This window comes from Bos indicus, chromosome 3 (assembly GCF_029378745.1).
Source record: "Bos indicus isolate NIAB-ARS_2022 breed Sahiwal x Tharparkar chromosome 3, NIAB-ARS_B.indTharparkar_mat_pri_1.0, whole genome shotgun sequence".
NCBI lineage: Eukaryota > Metazoa > Chordata > Mammalia > Artiodactyla > Bovidae > Bos > Bos indicus.
In genome coordinates, this window is record NC_091762.1 from 107,113,409 (window position 1) to 107,130,396 (window position 16,988).

General features: G+C 44.3%; 1 protein-coding gene across 6 annotated transcripts in view; it reads right to left on the reverse strand.

Annotated features, from left to right (window-relative positions):
• MACF1 (microtubule actin crosslinking factor 1) overlaps positions 1-16,988 on the reverse strand; it is a 340,946-nt gene that overhangs the window by 274,808 nt on the left and 49,150 nt on the right. The gene's annotated exons all lie outside the window — the stretch shown is intronic.

Below are 16,988 nucleotides of genomic sequence, written 5' to 3' on the forward strand. Positions count from 1 at the left end.
GGAAATGGCAACCCACCTCAGTATTCTTGTCCCATGGTTCGAGGAGCCTGGCAGGCTATGGTTCGTGGGGTCGCAAAAGAGTGGTGCACGACTTAACGACTAAACCACCACCACCGCTTACTTGTTTTTAGTTTGCTTTAGTGACGTCAGTAGCGGATGCAAATTTCTTTCTATTCCATCAGCCTCAAAAAGATAACTCGCCCTAACTGTCACAGGCTCTTAGGACAATCTGCACAGATTATAATTAAAGGGAAGAAATCCTCAAACTTCTTAGCATCTTTGATGTAAGAAATACAAAGTGGTTCATCTGCATTGTTATACTCACCTTTGAAAGTGTTTTTAGGAAAGTAACCGCAAATTTTCCATTACAGATGAGAAAATAGAAGTTAAGCAATCTGTCCAAAAGTTGCATTACAGGTCAGTAAGACAGCATGAAAAGAACCTATAGTTCACAGACCTGAGCTAAGCATCCATGAGTGCTAACAACAGAGTCAGAATCCAATGAACAACCCCTCATAAGAGAGATACCTCTCTCCCAAGTCTGAAGTTTTCCAGAGTAACCTGCCAGGTAGGCTGCCATTCAGTGATGTGGTAGAACTCCCAACGATGCGGGCTGGATGCAAGGTGCAGAAACTGTATAAGTAGCATTGTGAAAACAAAGAGAAAAGGGAGTATGTCTACTTGAAAAGATCAGGCTAAATAACATTAACAGCTGCCAAGAAAATGGAAAGGGAAAATCTTTGGATAATAAAAATAACCAACCCAAGCTTTTGTGCCTTCTGTTGTTACTAGTTGGTTAACTGTGCCGACAAGGTAGCCAGCTACTATGCAGATCTGAATGTTAGGAGTTGGGGGGACGTGACACGTGGTTCCTTTTTTCAAAGAACCATTTTAATGGGCAAGGTTAAAAGCATAAAAAGCTCTTATGCTTACAAAGCATAAGAGACGGTCGGATACGGTAAATACATATGTGCTCAAAAGTGACTATAGATTCCACGACACACTACTGTGAAAACCAAACTATGTTTGAGGTCACAGACCAGGTGCCTTGGATTCCTCATCCATGAAATGAAGCTGTGGATGCAAAAGGCAAACAATAAATAACAGTTCAGATCACATGTGCCTGGTTCCCTGGCTTTATTCTACTATTTCTCCTGGAAGAGCGTGGATAAGAGAGCGCAGTGGAAAGAACTTTGGTTACAGAGTCATGATACCTGGATTCCAGAATTTCTCTCAAGATCCAACTTTGCCATTAAACGAGCCATGTGAGCAGGAGCTCCAAATTCCTATAAAATGGTAGTTCTTGTTTTAAGCCACAAACTCCAGTGAGAACCTGATGAAAACTAAAGCTACTCTCCCTAGGAAAAGGCACATATTCACCTACTGCCAAACTTTTGTTTACAAGTGGAGAGGGGTCAGTGAACCACAGGTAAAGAACCTCTGAACTGATTTCTAAGACCTCGTCTGTGTCAAGATCTGAAAGCAGTTAACAAGGGACAGTCTGAATTTAAGTACTGGAAGGAACAATGTCCCTGTAAAATTCTATCCGAGACTCCTCCCACCTAAGGGAGGAAAGCAGGCCAGACAACAGGGATCTGACAGCAGGAACAACTGACTTTTAAAATAGCCACTTACACTAAGTGCACTTAAAAGACAACACATGTTAGTCGGTCATTTCCTCTGTGTGTTTCACCACTGAAATTAATAACCTTTTATCAGATAAAAATTAAACAAAAACAAGGATGTTTAGAATCCTGAAGTGAGGGATGGTTCCAACTTGAGGCTCTCGGGAAGAGGGGAGGGGGGACAATGGCCTGGACTCCAGTTGCTTTCTTGCACACCAAGGGCCTTTCACTAGAATCAGAGCATTTCAAAGCACCATGATCCAGCACCTCTCTGTGATCTTCGTGGCCCTTCATCTTTTATTCTCATAGGTCCCACAATGGTGAACAGTGAGAGGCAACCTCAAGTGGTAAGCGATTCTGCCCTAAGTCCCAGACAGAGACAGACAAAATGTGAAAGGCTCAGGACCTGGCAGTCTAACAGGCACTCTGGCCAACTGCTGACAAAGGGGAAAAAAGCCCTGCTGTCTCCAACAGCCTTTAAAAGGCACAGACACCTAAGGGCTGAGTGGAACTGGACTGGACGCAGGCAGATCAGGAAGTCCAGACTCAGTGCACGAGGTGTGGTCCTCACGCACTGTGACTCTGTGGTGACAGGATGACAGTTAAAAAGGATACCTGCCCTGCCCTCGGGTGGGCTCAGGGACGTCGGACCCTGGGTGGAGAGGTCTGAGTCAGGTTCAGGATATTATTCCTGAAACAGGACAGCAAGTCTGCCAGCAGAGTTTCAGCTGAGGGGAATGTTCTAAGCCCAAAAGGACAGAACAAGTCCTATCTTGGAGTTCCCACAGTTCCCAAAACCTCCCAGAAACCCAGACCTTCCGTATTCCTTTTAAGGGAAAGGCAACCTTTCCCTTAAAAATAAATGTCACCCTCTCGTCACCAGGGTCAGTGACCCTAAATCTGCACAGTGTAAGGAATTCACCCATTCCACACATACCTGCTGCATACTTGCCATGCACCAGGCCCTGACCCATGTGCCTAGAACACGGAACTCAGAGTCTAACGAGAAAGCCAGAGGAAAAAGGAAGGAATCTTTCCTCAGGACCAGAGAAGATGAGGGTCATGGGTGGTCAAAGTGAAGGCCCAACTGCTCATTCCCAACACCAGCCCTGAAGACAAGAGGTTTTAGAGGCACAAAAGGTAAAGCTGCTTTAAAGACATCATTTTCTTTGAAGCAGAACTGATACCCTGACAGCCAGTTGCCACTGTTACCCCAAAGCAGCTGAAGACAAGAAAAATGTCTCCAGTGACTTAACAAGCCAGTAACAAAAGCAGGTGCCAGGTTCATAGTCCTATTCAGGGAGCAACAAAGATCACTTTCTCCATTATCTCCCCTGGCAGCAGTGTCTGATGGAGCGTGGGGTTGAATTACACCTTGTCCTGCTGGGCCACTAGAGAGAAAATGAGTTTGCCATCTGAAGAAGGCTTGTCCCTGGGGCCAAGGCTGCAGGGCTGAGGAACAGAAGAGGGGGGGGGTTCAGGATAGAGGGGACACATGTCTACCTATGGCCAACTCATAGTGACATATGGCAAAAACCATCACAATATTATAATTATCCTCCAATCAAATAAATAAATTTTTAAAAATACACAAAGAAATACTCAGTTTCAAGAGTAACAGACAACTCAGATTTATCAAATTTAACCCATTTTATGTTACTCTATCCAACTGGCAAAATTTAAAAGACCAATCTCCAGTGATGTGAATGTCGTAGGTAATAGACAATGCCGATGATGACACACACACAAAGAGTCAGACCTCTTGCTTAGAGGAAAGGACTGAAATAGCAGGACCACAAGAGGCTTTAACAGGAATTAAGTGCAAGTCCAAGGAGTTCTGCCCACCCTGTGCTCGCCCGTGGCCTGGAGAGGCACTTTGTGTGGTCAAACCTATACTACAGGGTTTGACAATGGACTTAAAAGGGGTTTGTGCTTTAGGCCAGGGACTCTCAACCCAGCTCTCTCTCCTTGATCCTTTTCTTTTTGGTTGTGTGGTCCACGGAGAAATAGGTGCAACCCATGCATTCTCTCCTCCCTATGGTGATTACCATATTATACCATATTATATGGTGTAATAGAGACAGATCAACAGCTTCCTCCCTCCAAGAATAGTTTCTCTCATCAGCTCCATCAGGACCCAGACTAAGGACACTGCTACACCTCCAAGTCACTGGAAGGACTGACGTTGAAGCTGAAACTCCAATACTTTGGCTACCTCATGCGAAGAGTTGACTCATTGGAAAAGACCCTGATGCTGGGAAGGATTGAGGGCAGGAGGAGAGGATGACAGAGGATGAGATGGCTGGATGGCATCACTGACGTGATGGGCATGAGTTTGAGTAAACTCCAGGAGTTGGTGATGGACAGGGAGGCCTGGCGTGCTGTGATTCATGGGGTCGCGAAGAGTCGGACAAGACTGAGCAACTGAACTGAACTGAACTGATGGTGATTACATGAAAGTACAAGTCCAAACAAGGTAAAAAGGACTGAGCAATTGGAAGGGAAGGCAGAAACACCTGCTTTTAGGGAGAATCTGCACCTGCATAACCTCAGGCCTACCTGAAACTATGTCTATAAAACCATAAAATGTGAAAGCCTCATTGCTGGACACTCTGAGGACCTAAGAAAAAGATCAGAATCAAGAGTCACCTACCCCTGGAATGCAGTTATAGGTCTCGAGCAGAGGGAAGGGAAGGAAGGAAATTAATTTCAACAAAAGCCAACTAAGGGACTTCCCTGGTGGTCCAATAGTTAAAAACTCCATGCTTCCAATGCAGGGGGCATGGGTTTGATCCCTGGTTTGGGAACTAAGATCCCACATGCCATGCAATGCAGACCAAAAAAAAAAAGGCCTATTGAAACAGTTACAGGTATGTAGGTATAATAGAGAGAGATCAATAGCTTCCTCCCTTCAAGAACAGTTTCTCTCATCAGCTCCATCAGGACCCACACTAAGGACACTGCTACACCTCCAAGTCAGTTAAAGGCAGGCACCTGCCAAAGGGGGAGAGGGGGTGCTGGTGTGCTTCTGGCTCAGTTCGCCTGGCCTCCTCGACCAGCAAATAAAACAAGTCTCCAAAAAGACAGGCCACCAACTTCCAGTAGCATTTCTTTGCTGCTTTTGAGCAGAGGAAGGAGACAAATAAACATTTTTAAGAGTCAGATTCCAGGTACTAAAAATAACACAATGGAATTTTCCTCTGAAGCTATGGTTTGCTAACAATGAGGTTATGCATATATATTTTTAAGTTCAAGATACACTGCTTAGTGGTGACTCCAGGATGGCAGGGATGAGCTCTAAGAAACCACTTAATCCGAATCTAAGATAAGGCACTCCAGATTCTGCTGGAATACCCTCCAACGTTAAGGAGGTGCTAGAAGCACCTAGTAGACAGAATCTCAATGAGGGTGTCAACACCTGTTTAATGAGTAGTGGGCATATATGTATATGCTGAAGTATTGTCTGTACTTGCTTATATGCTTGAAATAGTCATCATAAAAAATCAAAGCAATGGATGAAACCATCCATCAAATTTACAAATATGCCTCCTCTGATACAACAATTCCACACCTAAGAATTTTTCCTAAAGATATACATACATAAAATGACCAGTGTACAATGAAGTTTTTCATTTCAGCATTTCATAAGAGCCAAGGAGTCAGACATGATCTAGCAACTGAACGACAACAAAAGCAAAAGACTGTCCGTGCCCTAAACACCCGTCAATAGGGAAGTAGCTAAATAAATGAGAGTGCATCTATACAACAGAATAATAAGCGTGGAAGGAAAAAGGCTTTAATGTACTGATGTGAACTCATCTTCAAGATACAATAAGCAAAACAAAATGTCAGAGTAGCATGTATGTTACTTCTAATTTACGTATTTTAAAAAGAGGAAGGAGGAAGAATATATAGAATTTAGATTCCAGAAAAAAAAAAAAAGAATTTAGGTTCCATAAAGGCAGGGATTTTTATTTGTTTTGTTCACTGTTTACCCCTAGAGCCTAGCATTGTACCTGGCACATGGTAAGTAGTCAATAAATATTTGCCAAATTAATTTCTTAATCATAAGATATGTGAAGGACTAAATGCACACATCATCTCTGAAAGGAAACACAAGAAACTGATAATACTCTTCAGGGAGAGGAAAAGAGTAGCTGGGTTTAAAAAAGGGTGGGTTAAGAAAAGATGTTTCACTATATGTTATTTTGTACCTTTTGAATATTCAATTATGTGAACATGTTACCTAACCAAAAAATGAGTGTTTAAAAGCCAGGAATTTGAGATTCTGAATCCTGATCCCAGCACCGCCACTGATAACTTTAACCTTCTCACACAGTCATTCATACGTTCCGCAAGCCTACCCTTGCTGTGTCTGCCCTGTGCCAAATTTGTAGAGCACGGAGGATGGAGATGAAGGAAATGGGTGCTCTTCCCTCAAGCAGCTTACACTCTAGTGCTGGAGACAAGCCAGTGAACCAAACACAATATAGTACAGCTGACGCCGATGAAGGTGCATGTGGAAGCATGAGAGACCGGGGAAGGCTTCCCGGAGGAGACGATGCTGGAACCGGGACTTCAGGGCCAGAGAGAATTAGATTGATGGGAACAGGAGTGTCTAGACAGAGGAAACAAAGTAGAAACGTGAGAGAACATGATGTATTTAAGGAACTTAAAATAGTTTGACATGGATAGCGTGCAAGGTACACTCTGCCCTGGAAGAATGACGGCAGGATATGTAAGCTTGGCATGCCATGGTCACGAAACCATATCTCATCCTGAAGGCAAGGGAAAGCCATAGAAAGGGTTTAAGCTTGGGAGTGACTACGAAGAGCATTCAGCAGTATTGAAAAGGAGGGAAGCAAGACAGAAGGGAGGGAGACTGGTTATGACACTGCTATGTGAAATGCTGAGGAATAATAGACTCTAAGTAAGTAGCATTGAGGATGGGGAACAAAGAAAAGAATGTGAGAGTAGAATTATACAGCATTTGATCACTGGTTTACTTGAGTTAAGGTGGGATGGGGTAGATGGACCAAGAGAGAGAAAATCTCCAAGTCACCTGTGTGACTGGGTAGAACACAGGGCCTTAAATAAAGAGAGGAATAGCAGGTTTCCTGGGCTTCATTGGTGGCTCAGTGGTAAAGAATCCACCTGGCAATATAGGAGATGAAAGTTTGATCCCTGGGTTAGGAAGATCCCCTGGAGAAGGAAATGGCAATCCACTCCAGTATTCTCGTCTGGGAAATCCCATGGACAGAGGAGCCTGGCAGGACACAGCCCATGGGACGTAGAAGACAGACACAACTTAGCCACTAAACAACAGCAACAAAGCAGGCTTCCCAGGAAGAAGACGAAGGGTTCAGTTTATAACATGTTGAGTAAAAGGTAACTGTACAGTCAGTATCCAAAAGAAGCCCTCCAGCGCTCCAAGACAAGTGTCTGGAGCTCAGGAGAGAGATCAGACCCAGCGATTGAAGCCATGAGTATGAATCAAGTCATTTGAGAAAACTGTATAGAGGGTCAGACAGATCCTAGAAAGCACCTTGTTTAATGGAAGATAAACCTGTAAATGAAGGAAGAAAATCATAGGTCATAAAAGGTTAGGGAAGGAGAGCTTTCAAGGAGGATGGAGTGTTTAATTTCATAGTGTCAAACACCACAGAAAGGTCAGGTAAGATCAGGGCTGAAAAATTGCCATTGGATTTGGCAATTAGGAGATGATTGGTGACCTTGATTTGACAACAGCAATTTCAGCAGCATAGAGGGGTTTAAAAGCTAAAGGTCAGATATAAACTACTCTTGAGAATCTTGGGGAGGGACTTCCCTGGTGGTCCAGTGGTTAAGAATACCCCTGCCAATGCAGCGGAACATGGGTTTGATCCCTGGCCCAGGAAGATTCCAAATGCTGCAGAGCAACTAAAGCTTGTGCACCGCAACTACTGACCCAGCCTCTAGAGCCTGTGCCCCACGACGAGAGAAGCCACTGCAATGAGAAGCCTGGGCATCGCAGAGAAGAGCAGCCCCTGATCATCACAACTAGAGAAAGCCCGCACGTAGCAATGAAGACCCCAAATAACTAAATAACGACAAATAAATAAGTTTTTCAAATGACCATGAGCATTTAGGAATCTAGGAACTAACTTCCAGGGGGTGATGGGAGAAGGTTTCCTAGAGGACTTTGAGGTGGGTTGTGAACAGTGTGTAGGAGGCTCTATGGCAGACACAATGAAGATGCTTCAGAAAGGCAGCCCTGCCTGGCTTCCACATCGAGGGAGTTTGTTTGCCAGGGGAGGGAGGGTTTAAAGGTGAGGCTGAGGAGAGTGAGCCCTGCATCTCTCCTGCTGCCTGGGGGCATTTCCACCTGAGTAAGCCATAGCAACTAGATCTCCCGTTATTAAAAGTGAATCCACATCCTTCCTCCTCACATCAATGCCTCCTTTGAATTCCCCACTCTGAGTAACAGCACCATCCTTCGCCTAACCCACTATCAAGTCCTATCAGTCCTTCCAAATACCTCTCATAGTCACCTTCTTTATTCAACAGTCAGCCTCTCCTGTCTAATTCTCACTACTTCTCACCTGGTTTGCTAAAATAGCTTTAAAAAAAAAAATGGATTTCCCTTCTTCTCACCCAACCCATGTTGCCCATGCTGCTAGATAATCTTCCTAAAACACAGCCTATATTCAATCATTTCAATAGATAAACCTCTGGACAGAAACACAAAACCTACCACGGCAACGGGGGTTGAGGGGGTGGGAATCTCAATGAAGTATAAAAACTCAACCACATGTATAAGTTTTTATGGAGCGAGGTTGAACAAAACGTATCTAAAATTTTTTTAAGTGTCCAATAACTTTTAACACAGTGATTTCACTCCTAGGAATTTATATAAAATTTGTGGCTAAATGTGCAAATACACACACGTACAAAGTATATTTGTTTCAATGTTTATAACATCAAACGATGCAAAATTACCTTAAAGTCCAACAATAGGGGGCTATCTCAAGTACCACTGGGCCACACACAGCAAGATAAACTATGACAGAAGCACATATTTTTGACACTGAAATACTTTCACCTTGGGTTTTGAACAAGTTACAAACAGTATATTTTTACAAAATATGTATTTACATATACATACGTTAGCAGAAGACAATGTCTGAAAGAAAATATACCGAAATATTTACAGTGATTATCCAAAAATGGTGGGATTTTAGGTGACTTTAATTTTATAATTTTGCTTATTATTTTATAAACTCCATGCAGTAAACATGGGTACTCTGTGAAATAAAGAATAGGGCAGGTTATATCACAATATCTAACGTAGCACAGCTCTTTTAGACTTCGCAAACATCCTTTATCTGGAGATAGCAAGAACTTCATATACAGCTCATGAATTCAACTAATTGTTTCAGCCCCGCCAAGGAACCAAGGATGAAGAAGGCACAGTCTGCCTTCAACAAACTCATGTTCTAAAGGAGCCAATTAAATAGACAGCTGTAAAACAAGGAGATAAATACTACCACAAGGGATATATAAAGTACCATGGAAACTCAGATGAGGAGCTAAATCAAATTTTTCCTGGCTGGGGTAGAAGAAAATAAGCTTGAACACCATAAAAAGCCAGTTCATTCTAGCTGAGATGAAAGATTACTTAACAACATGAATAGGAACTGGGAAGCTGATTAAATAGAAAGAACATCTAAGGCATAGGAAACAGCATAAACAAGAGACACAACTGAGAATCACACCCATGCCAAGTCTGAACTCTACCCTGTGGAGGAACAGAAGGCAGTGAGCACTGGAGATTTTAAGAAGAGATATGGCATGATCATTGACAGAAAGCCAAAGATGATGAGGGTCTAAAACAGGGCTGTGGGTCCATCCAGGGTGAATGGAAGGGAAAGGATGCATGTTGAGCTGGAACTCAACATGAGTTGAGACCAACAGTACTTAGTGTCCAATCAGATGTGGAAATTAAAGGAAGACAAGAAACAAGCAAACCTGAGTTTCCCCGCTGCAGCAAACAGGTAGAGAGTGATACTGGTATATGAGACAGGGTATACAGGAGAGGGCTTTCCTGGTGGCTCAGACAGTAAAGGATCCAACAGCAACGCGTGAGACATGGGTTCAGTCCCTGGGTTGGGAAGATCCCCTGGAGGAAGGCATGGCAACCCACTCCAGTATTCTTGCCTGGAGAATCTCCATGAACGGAGGAGCCTGACGGGCTACAGTCCATGGGGTCACAAAGAGTCAGACACGACTGAGCAACTAAGCACAGCACATACAGGAAGAGAAGCAGGTTTGGGAAGAGAAAAAAGGGGAATGAGGATAAGCATGGTTTTGGATATGTTATATTAGAACTTCTACAGACTCCAAAGTGGAAGAGGGCAGGAGTCATTTGATAAGACAAGTCTGGACCTCGAGGGAAAGTTCATATTCAGAGGTTTGGATTTGAGAGTCATCACTGAACAGGTAGACAATGTTGATAAATGAAATCACCAGTGTAGGTAAACTCATCCAGGGAAAGCACACAATGAAGGGGAAAGAGAGGCCGGAATATAGTGTCAAAAGCTGCAACAAGGTCAAACGTGAGAACTGAAGAGAAATACTGAGTTCTGCAAGTAGGTCATCCTAAGTGGGAGCGATTTCTGCTGGACTGGTGGGCACAAGAGCTATGTCATGGTGGGTCAAGATGACTAGAGGAATGTAAGAAAGACTATTAAAGAGGTTTAGTAGTTAAAAAATAAAAAGCAGAGTTAGATGGAATAAGTTTGTTGGAAAAAGCTTAAGAATTTTCTTTTCCTTAGGATGAAGACAACTTGAACATACTTATGAAGAGTCTCTAGAAGGGGAGAGACTTAGAATACAAACTATGCACATGCCCAGAGGCTGCCTCTGAAAAAAGGAGGAATGAGGTGAGGAAGAGACAGATAAGCTGAGAGGCAGACCTACGGAAAGCAAGAGGCTAAATGGCTTGCTGAAAGTTCACAAGGTGGGTGGAGCAGCAAGCTGGAGGAGAGTGGTGAAAGCCTGAAAGAGCTGCTGTAAGGAGAAGGAATGGGAGTCACCCAGGAGGGAACAGAGAGATTTCAGGGCAGGGTGGAGAGCCAAGCTGTGGCTGGAGCTCATAAACCTGTGACAGAGCCCATTTGCACAATGCCATGAGAACTCAGCAGCTGCCTGGGCAAGTGAACATGGGCCCGGCTGGGGGAAAGGACAGGAAACTGTGGCAGAAAGAAAGAGACCTGAGAGCCCCAGGGCAAGCGCCACGTGTAGGACAGGGAGGCAGGGCAACGACACCACCCAGGGGCTGAGAGGCCAGGAAACAAGCAGAGACAAGGTTTCCTGGGCATAAAAGGATGGGAGAAACAGAAGAAAGCAGGTTGCAACCAGACTCTGGGGTTCCTAGGAGGAGGGGGGCAACTTCAGGTCACCTCAAATACTCTTCCCCAAGAAGCTCAGCCATCAGCCAAGACCAATACTGATGCCATGCTGCCTTCCAAGCCCTGCTCTGATACGTAAACTAGTTCTTCAAATGGGGCCAGCACTTCAAAGACTGTCAGAAGGAATTCCAGTCAGAGAATGGTTAAGGTTGAGTTCTCTTAACGTCTTCCTTCCTGGACTTTAAGATTTGATCTGGATCTCTGGGTAGAACATCAGTAACTCTTCTTTTTAGTAACAGGGAGATTTGGGGAGTTGTCGTGTGTGGAGTTGCTGAAAATAAAAGTTTAAGAAACTGCCTACTTGCAATTCCCTCAGGATCCTGGAGCCAGCTAGTGTAGGACAAGAGTCACTGTCCTTCTCATCTTAGGGCCTTGGATCCTCCCCCAGTGCTAACTTACAACAGTTAAGGGTGAAACTAGAGCACAATCGTCACTTTCAACAGGGAAGCAGAAGTCGGGGTCTGCTAATAAGGTAAGTGACATCCAGGACAGAGAAAAGTGAGTTCACTTCCTTTCACTGCAAAAACTGAATCTACACCCTGTCTTCCCACAAGGACAGGAAAACCTAAACAAGCTACTCACTCATTCCCTAAAGATCTGGGCTCCCATCCAGCTTATTATCGCAGCCTGTACAAAAAGAGAGAGATTCAGGTCCTCTCAGAAGGGCTACAAATGAAACAGAACATTGCCACCAGAAGGAACCGCTGGCTCAGAGCGCTGACTCACTCTAAGAGCCCCAATTTCTTTCCAAGCCTGCCCCTATCACCCCAAAGACAAAGGGTACAAAGACTATAAAAGGCAATTTCTTATATTAAAGTACATGGGTGGAAGAAATGAGAATTCAGGGTTGGCTGGCTCTCTGGATAAGCATCTGGAATCCGGCCCCCTACATCAGCCTGGTCAGCCATTCCATTTGGACCGAGGTGGGCCCCTGCTATGTGAGACCAAAAGAAAAGTTAATTCCCAATGGTGTTTGTTTAATGCAGCTCTCGTTCACCTTCACTCGGGTCACCGCCTTCTTCTGCTCACAAACACTTAATTGTCTCTGAAAAGTAGGTCACTGCCTTGTGGAACAAGCCGGAGGGGGAGCTAAGACCCAGACTCTCACTCCAACAGGCCTGGAGAGGCCCAAGCCGTGTCTAGGAGACCAGGACCAGTCAACAGTGCACTGTGCCAAGAGCGCTCCAGGTGGCAACCTGGCTACTGCCATTCCTAGGTGGTGATTCAGCAGGTTGGTGGAGCAGAAGACGCCCAGGATGTGAGGGTGAGGCTCCTGTCACGCCAAGGAATCCTTGACCCACTCTGATGGCTAATGAGGTGTCCCTGATCATCTCTGAATGGAGAGAGCAAGAGGTGGATCATGAGAATGCTGAACTCTTCCCCACTGCCCATATGGGCCCTCTGTAGAATGCCAAGCATTGCTCAACCATAAATGGAGCTGTCTGAGCTTCTCCCCACTCCTTCTCCCAAATATTTTCTTCCGGACAACCAAAAATAAACACGGCTCCTTCCTTACCCATGAGCTAGAGGCACATTCTTAGCAGTGTAAGCTGTCACCTGAGCATGCCTGACAATGAAGGGGTTAACATCTCTAAGCAGGATACATCTTGTTCCTAGGCCCAGATACTCCATCCACCCAGAACGCGAAGGTGGGTGAGACTCCCCCTCAATCCTCTTCCAACCTCTCACTGACTAATTCACTAAATATAGGCTATTGCTTCAAAGTAAAAAAGACGGGGCCCAGGGAGATGAGGCGACAGAGGGCTGGTAAGTTTGGGAAACAGTTACCAGAGGGTCAGCTGTCCAGCTGGCTCTGGAATCTGAAAACTTCCAAATCTAACAACTGCCTTTCTCAGCAAGAATCAAAAGTATGTGAATCAGCTGTGGAGGATAAAGGTTGTAGAGTCCAGTTTCAGAAGCCAGTAGCAAACCACTTCCTTAGCCATTGTTCCCAACAAACAGCAAACTGCAGCAACCTCACCTTCAGACCAGCTACCAGCTCTAAGAGAAACGGGAGGGAGTTAGTTACCTCTTTGGCGTATGGAGTGAAAGCATCTCTCTCTCAATCTCTCTCTCTGTATCTCTCTCCAACCACCTCCCCATCTCCAATTTTTCGGTTGTAAAACCAAAACCATTGACCACCCCAACTTTTCTAAATTCTGACGATGCAATTTTCCACTATTTCCAAAGGTCCCATGTAGCTTTCCTCCTCCTGATCCCTCACCGCTTCTCCTGCCCTGCAACACACACACACATGTCACCTCTAAGGTACTTCAGAGTCAGAACCCCATGAGCTAACACCTAATTTCACATCACCTTTTCAAGTATGAGGTTTAAGTCTCTATGTAACTAGACTGCAAACTCTACAGAGGCAGGAACCATGTTTTATCACCACTACTGAGCTAACACTGCATGTTTGTCATGAGCCAAGCACCATTCTGATAGCTCAGTTAGTAAAGAATCTGCCTGCAATGCAGGAGACCCCGGTTTGATTCGTGGGTCAGGAAGATCCACTGGAGAAGGGATAGGCTATCCACTCCAGTATCCTGGCCTGGAGAATTCCCTGGACAATAGTCCATGGGGTCACAGAGTCAGACACAACTGACCGAGTTTCACTTTTCTTTTTCCAGCACCATTCTAAGTACTTTACATGTATTCGGTCTCCAGGGGAATTCTATGATGTAGGTGCTGTCAGCACAGACACTTCACAGATGAGCTCTGAAATTCAGAGAGGTTTAGGAACTTGCTCAAGTTCATGTTCAACAGTAGAGCTGAGATTCACACCCTGGTAGCTTAACCTCAGAGTCCGTGCTCTCAAACACTATACTCTACATAAGTGGTCTCAGAACAGCAGCAACTCCTGGGAACGTGTTAGAAATACAAATTCTCAAGCCAAACCCCAGACATACTGAATCAGAAGCTGGGGGCGGGGCCCAGCCATCCATGTCTTATCAAGCCCTCCAGGTGGGTGATTTTGATGGCGGCTCAAGTTTGAGAACCACTGCTCAACTCATAAGTTGTGCTGCTTCTGCTTTTCTTTATTTGAGCCACACCCGAGACAGAAAGGAGTCCAGGAGGAACTTAAGTGTAAAAATATCCTAAACAACTGATTGTGGCCTGATGGTTAAGAGTGCGTGCAGATTCTAGGGCCAACTGCTTGTCAGTGTAAAGCCCAGCTCTGCTGCTTACCACCTGTGTGACCCTGGGCATGTCACTTAGCCTTCCTGTTGCTCAGTTTCATCAAATGGAAAATGGGAATTACAGTACCCACATCATTTAGTTGTGAGGATTAAATGACTTGGTATCATGCAAAGCATTTATAAAGTGTGTGGCCCTTGATCGGTGTCATATAAGCTCTTACTACGGAGAAGGCGGTGGCACCCCACTCCAGTACTTTTGCCTGGAAAACCCCATGGGCAGAGGAGCCTGGTAGGCTGCAGTCCATGGAGTCGCTCAGAGTCGGACACGACTGAGCGACTTCACTTTCACTTTTCACTTTCATGCATTGGAGAAGGAAATGGCAATCCACTCCAGTGTTCTTGCCTGGAGAATCCCAGGAACGGGGGAGCCTGGTGGGCTGCCGTCTATGGGGTCGCACAGAGGTGGACACAACTGAAGTGACTTAGCAGTAGCAGCAAGCTCTTACTAACTGTAGTTCTTGATCCATTTTACAATTAAATTCAACAAACATTTGTTAGACATCTATGTACCAGGCTTCTCTGGTGGCTCAAATGGTAAAGAGTCTGCCTGCAATGCAGGAGACCTGGGTTCCATCCCTGGGTCAGGAAGGTCCCCTGGAGAAGGAAATGGCAACCCACTCCAGTATTCTTACATGGAAAAATCCCAAGGATGGAGGAGCCTGGCGGGCTACACCCCATGGGGTGGCAAATAGTCGGATACAACTGAGCAACTAACACACATATGCACCAGGCACTGTGCCACGGACACGCATCCATCAACATCTCCCCAACTCATCCTCAGCCCTTCAGGTGTCTCTCAATGCCTTATTAACTGCAGTGCTCTGTGCTATGGGATACTAGGGCCACAAAGAACAAGGCATTAGCCCTTCCTTTAAGGACAAAGCATGCCTCAGACATGACGTTGACACAAGTACCTGCAACACACAGCAGCGAGTGATAAGAATCAGAAGACAGCATTCTTCCATGGAAAGAACACTGGGTTTGAGGTCGCAAAAAGGACACTGGGTTTGAGGTCACAAGATTTAGACTGGGTTCCAGCTGTGTATGTCCTAAGGCAAGTCACTTTACCTTCTTGAGCCTTAGGCTACCAAGCAGAATAATAACCTGTGAGGCACAAAAGAGGTAATACATATGAAAGCATTCTGTAAACTGGGCAAACTCTGAGAGATGGTAAGACAGAGAAGCCTGGTGCGCTGCAGTCCGCAGGGTCACAAAAAGTCAGCCACAACTTGGCAACTGAACAACTATTACTATTACTTTTAAGTGAACTTCTTTCAGTAATGTTATGTAAGTTTAGAAAGATGATATGACTTGTAACTGAAGGGACCAGGAAATGCTGCACCCAAAAAAATGACATATGAGATGGACATGAAAGGATAAGACATAGAAATTAAAGAAAAATCCAAGTAGAGGAAAGAGCATAGGCAAACACACAAGAATACAGGGCTTATAAGGGGGCAGTGGGGAGGGGGACTAGTTCATTCCAGTTGTAAAGAATAATGAATGGGGTGGTTGTTGTTTTTGTTTAGTCACTAAGTCATGTCCAACCCTTTGCGACCCCATGGGCTGTAGCTGGCCAGGCTCCTCTGTCCAAGGGATTCTCCAGACAAGAATATTGTAGTGGGTTGCCATTTCCTTCTCCAGGGGATCTTCCCAACCCAGGGATCGAATCCACGTCTCCTGCTTGGCAGGTGGATTCTTTACCACTAAGTCATCTGGGAAGCACTAAAGAATAATGGGAGATGGCATTAAAAAGGCAGGTAAAGGGCAAACAGGGGGGAAAATATCTGTTCACTTTTTCCCCATAAGCATCTTTGGTACTTCAACTAGTAAATGATGAAACAGTGGGTTAAAATTAATTTCAGGATTTCTTAACATCTGTGAGTCTGAAGTATTCAGCATGCCTTCTGCTCCATTTTCAGGGGTTAAGAGCCAGCTATATCATACGTATGGAAAATAGAATAACTATAGATATGTAGTCTGTGCAGGGGCCACTTTGAAAACGATACTTTTATTCCCCATCAGAGCTGCTCCTCAGGAGTCCAGGAGAGAGAGAGCTCATAAAGACTGGGCCTTTTGGCCCATCACTATTCAACTAAGCCCAATCTTTGTTCACCTAACACCAACTACAAAATGAAGTAGAAAGGGTTCAACTCTCTTAACCATTTTTCACGTGTTTTTTGGTACCTCTACTTAAATACAATATGCAGTTCATTTGTTTTGGTGTTTTGTTTTCACTCATTATTTTTGTGCAAGAAGGTAAACATATAATCTAGAGTAGCACAAATTTGTTGATACAGAAATTGAGGTTTCCAATAGATTGTTTCAGAGAAATTTTTAAAGCTTTATATGTTGTTATGGTTGAATGAAATAATGTAATTTAAATCTAGTAACTCTTGCTTGTCAAAGAACATCTGAGAGAAAATAAATTTAACAAACTTTGAAGAAAAGTCCATTTTTAGTTGACAAGGGGTGAATATAACTTGTTGATCATGCCAAATATCTCTGTCTCTAAAATTCAATTGTCAGTTTTACACAAAGAAAATTGCCTAGGGAAAAAATATTAACTTTCCAAAGAACCAATTATCAAAAATCAAACTGAACATCTTGTGTTTGTCTCTCCTCCACTGTCATACAAGTGCCCCCTACTGTCGTTCATATTTAATCTATGTTTTTCTGAAATAGTTCTTCTCAGATTTCTTTTTTTTTAGATC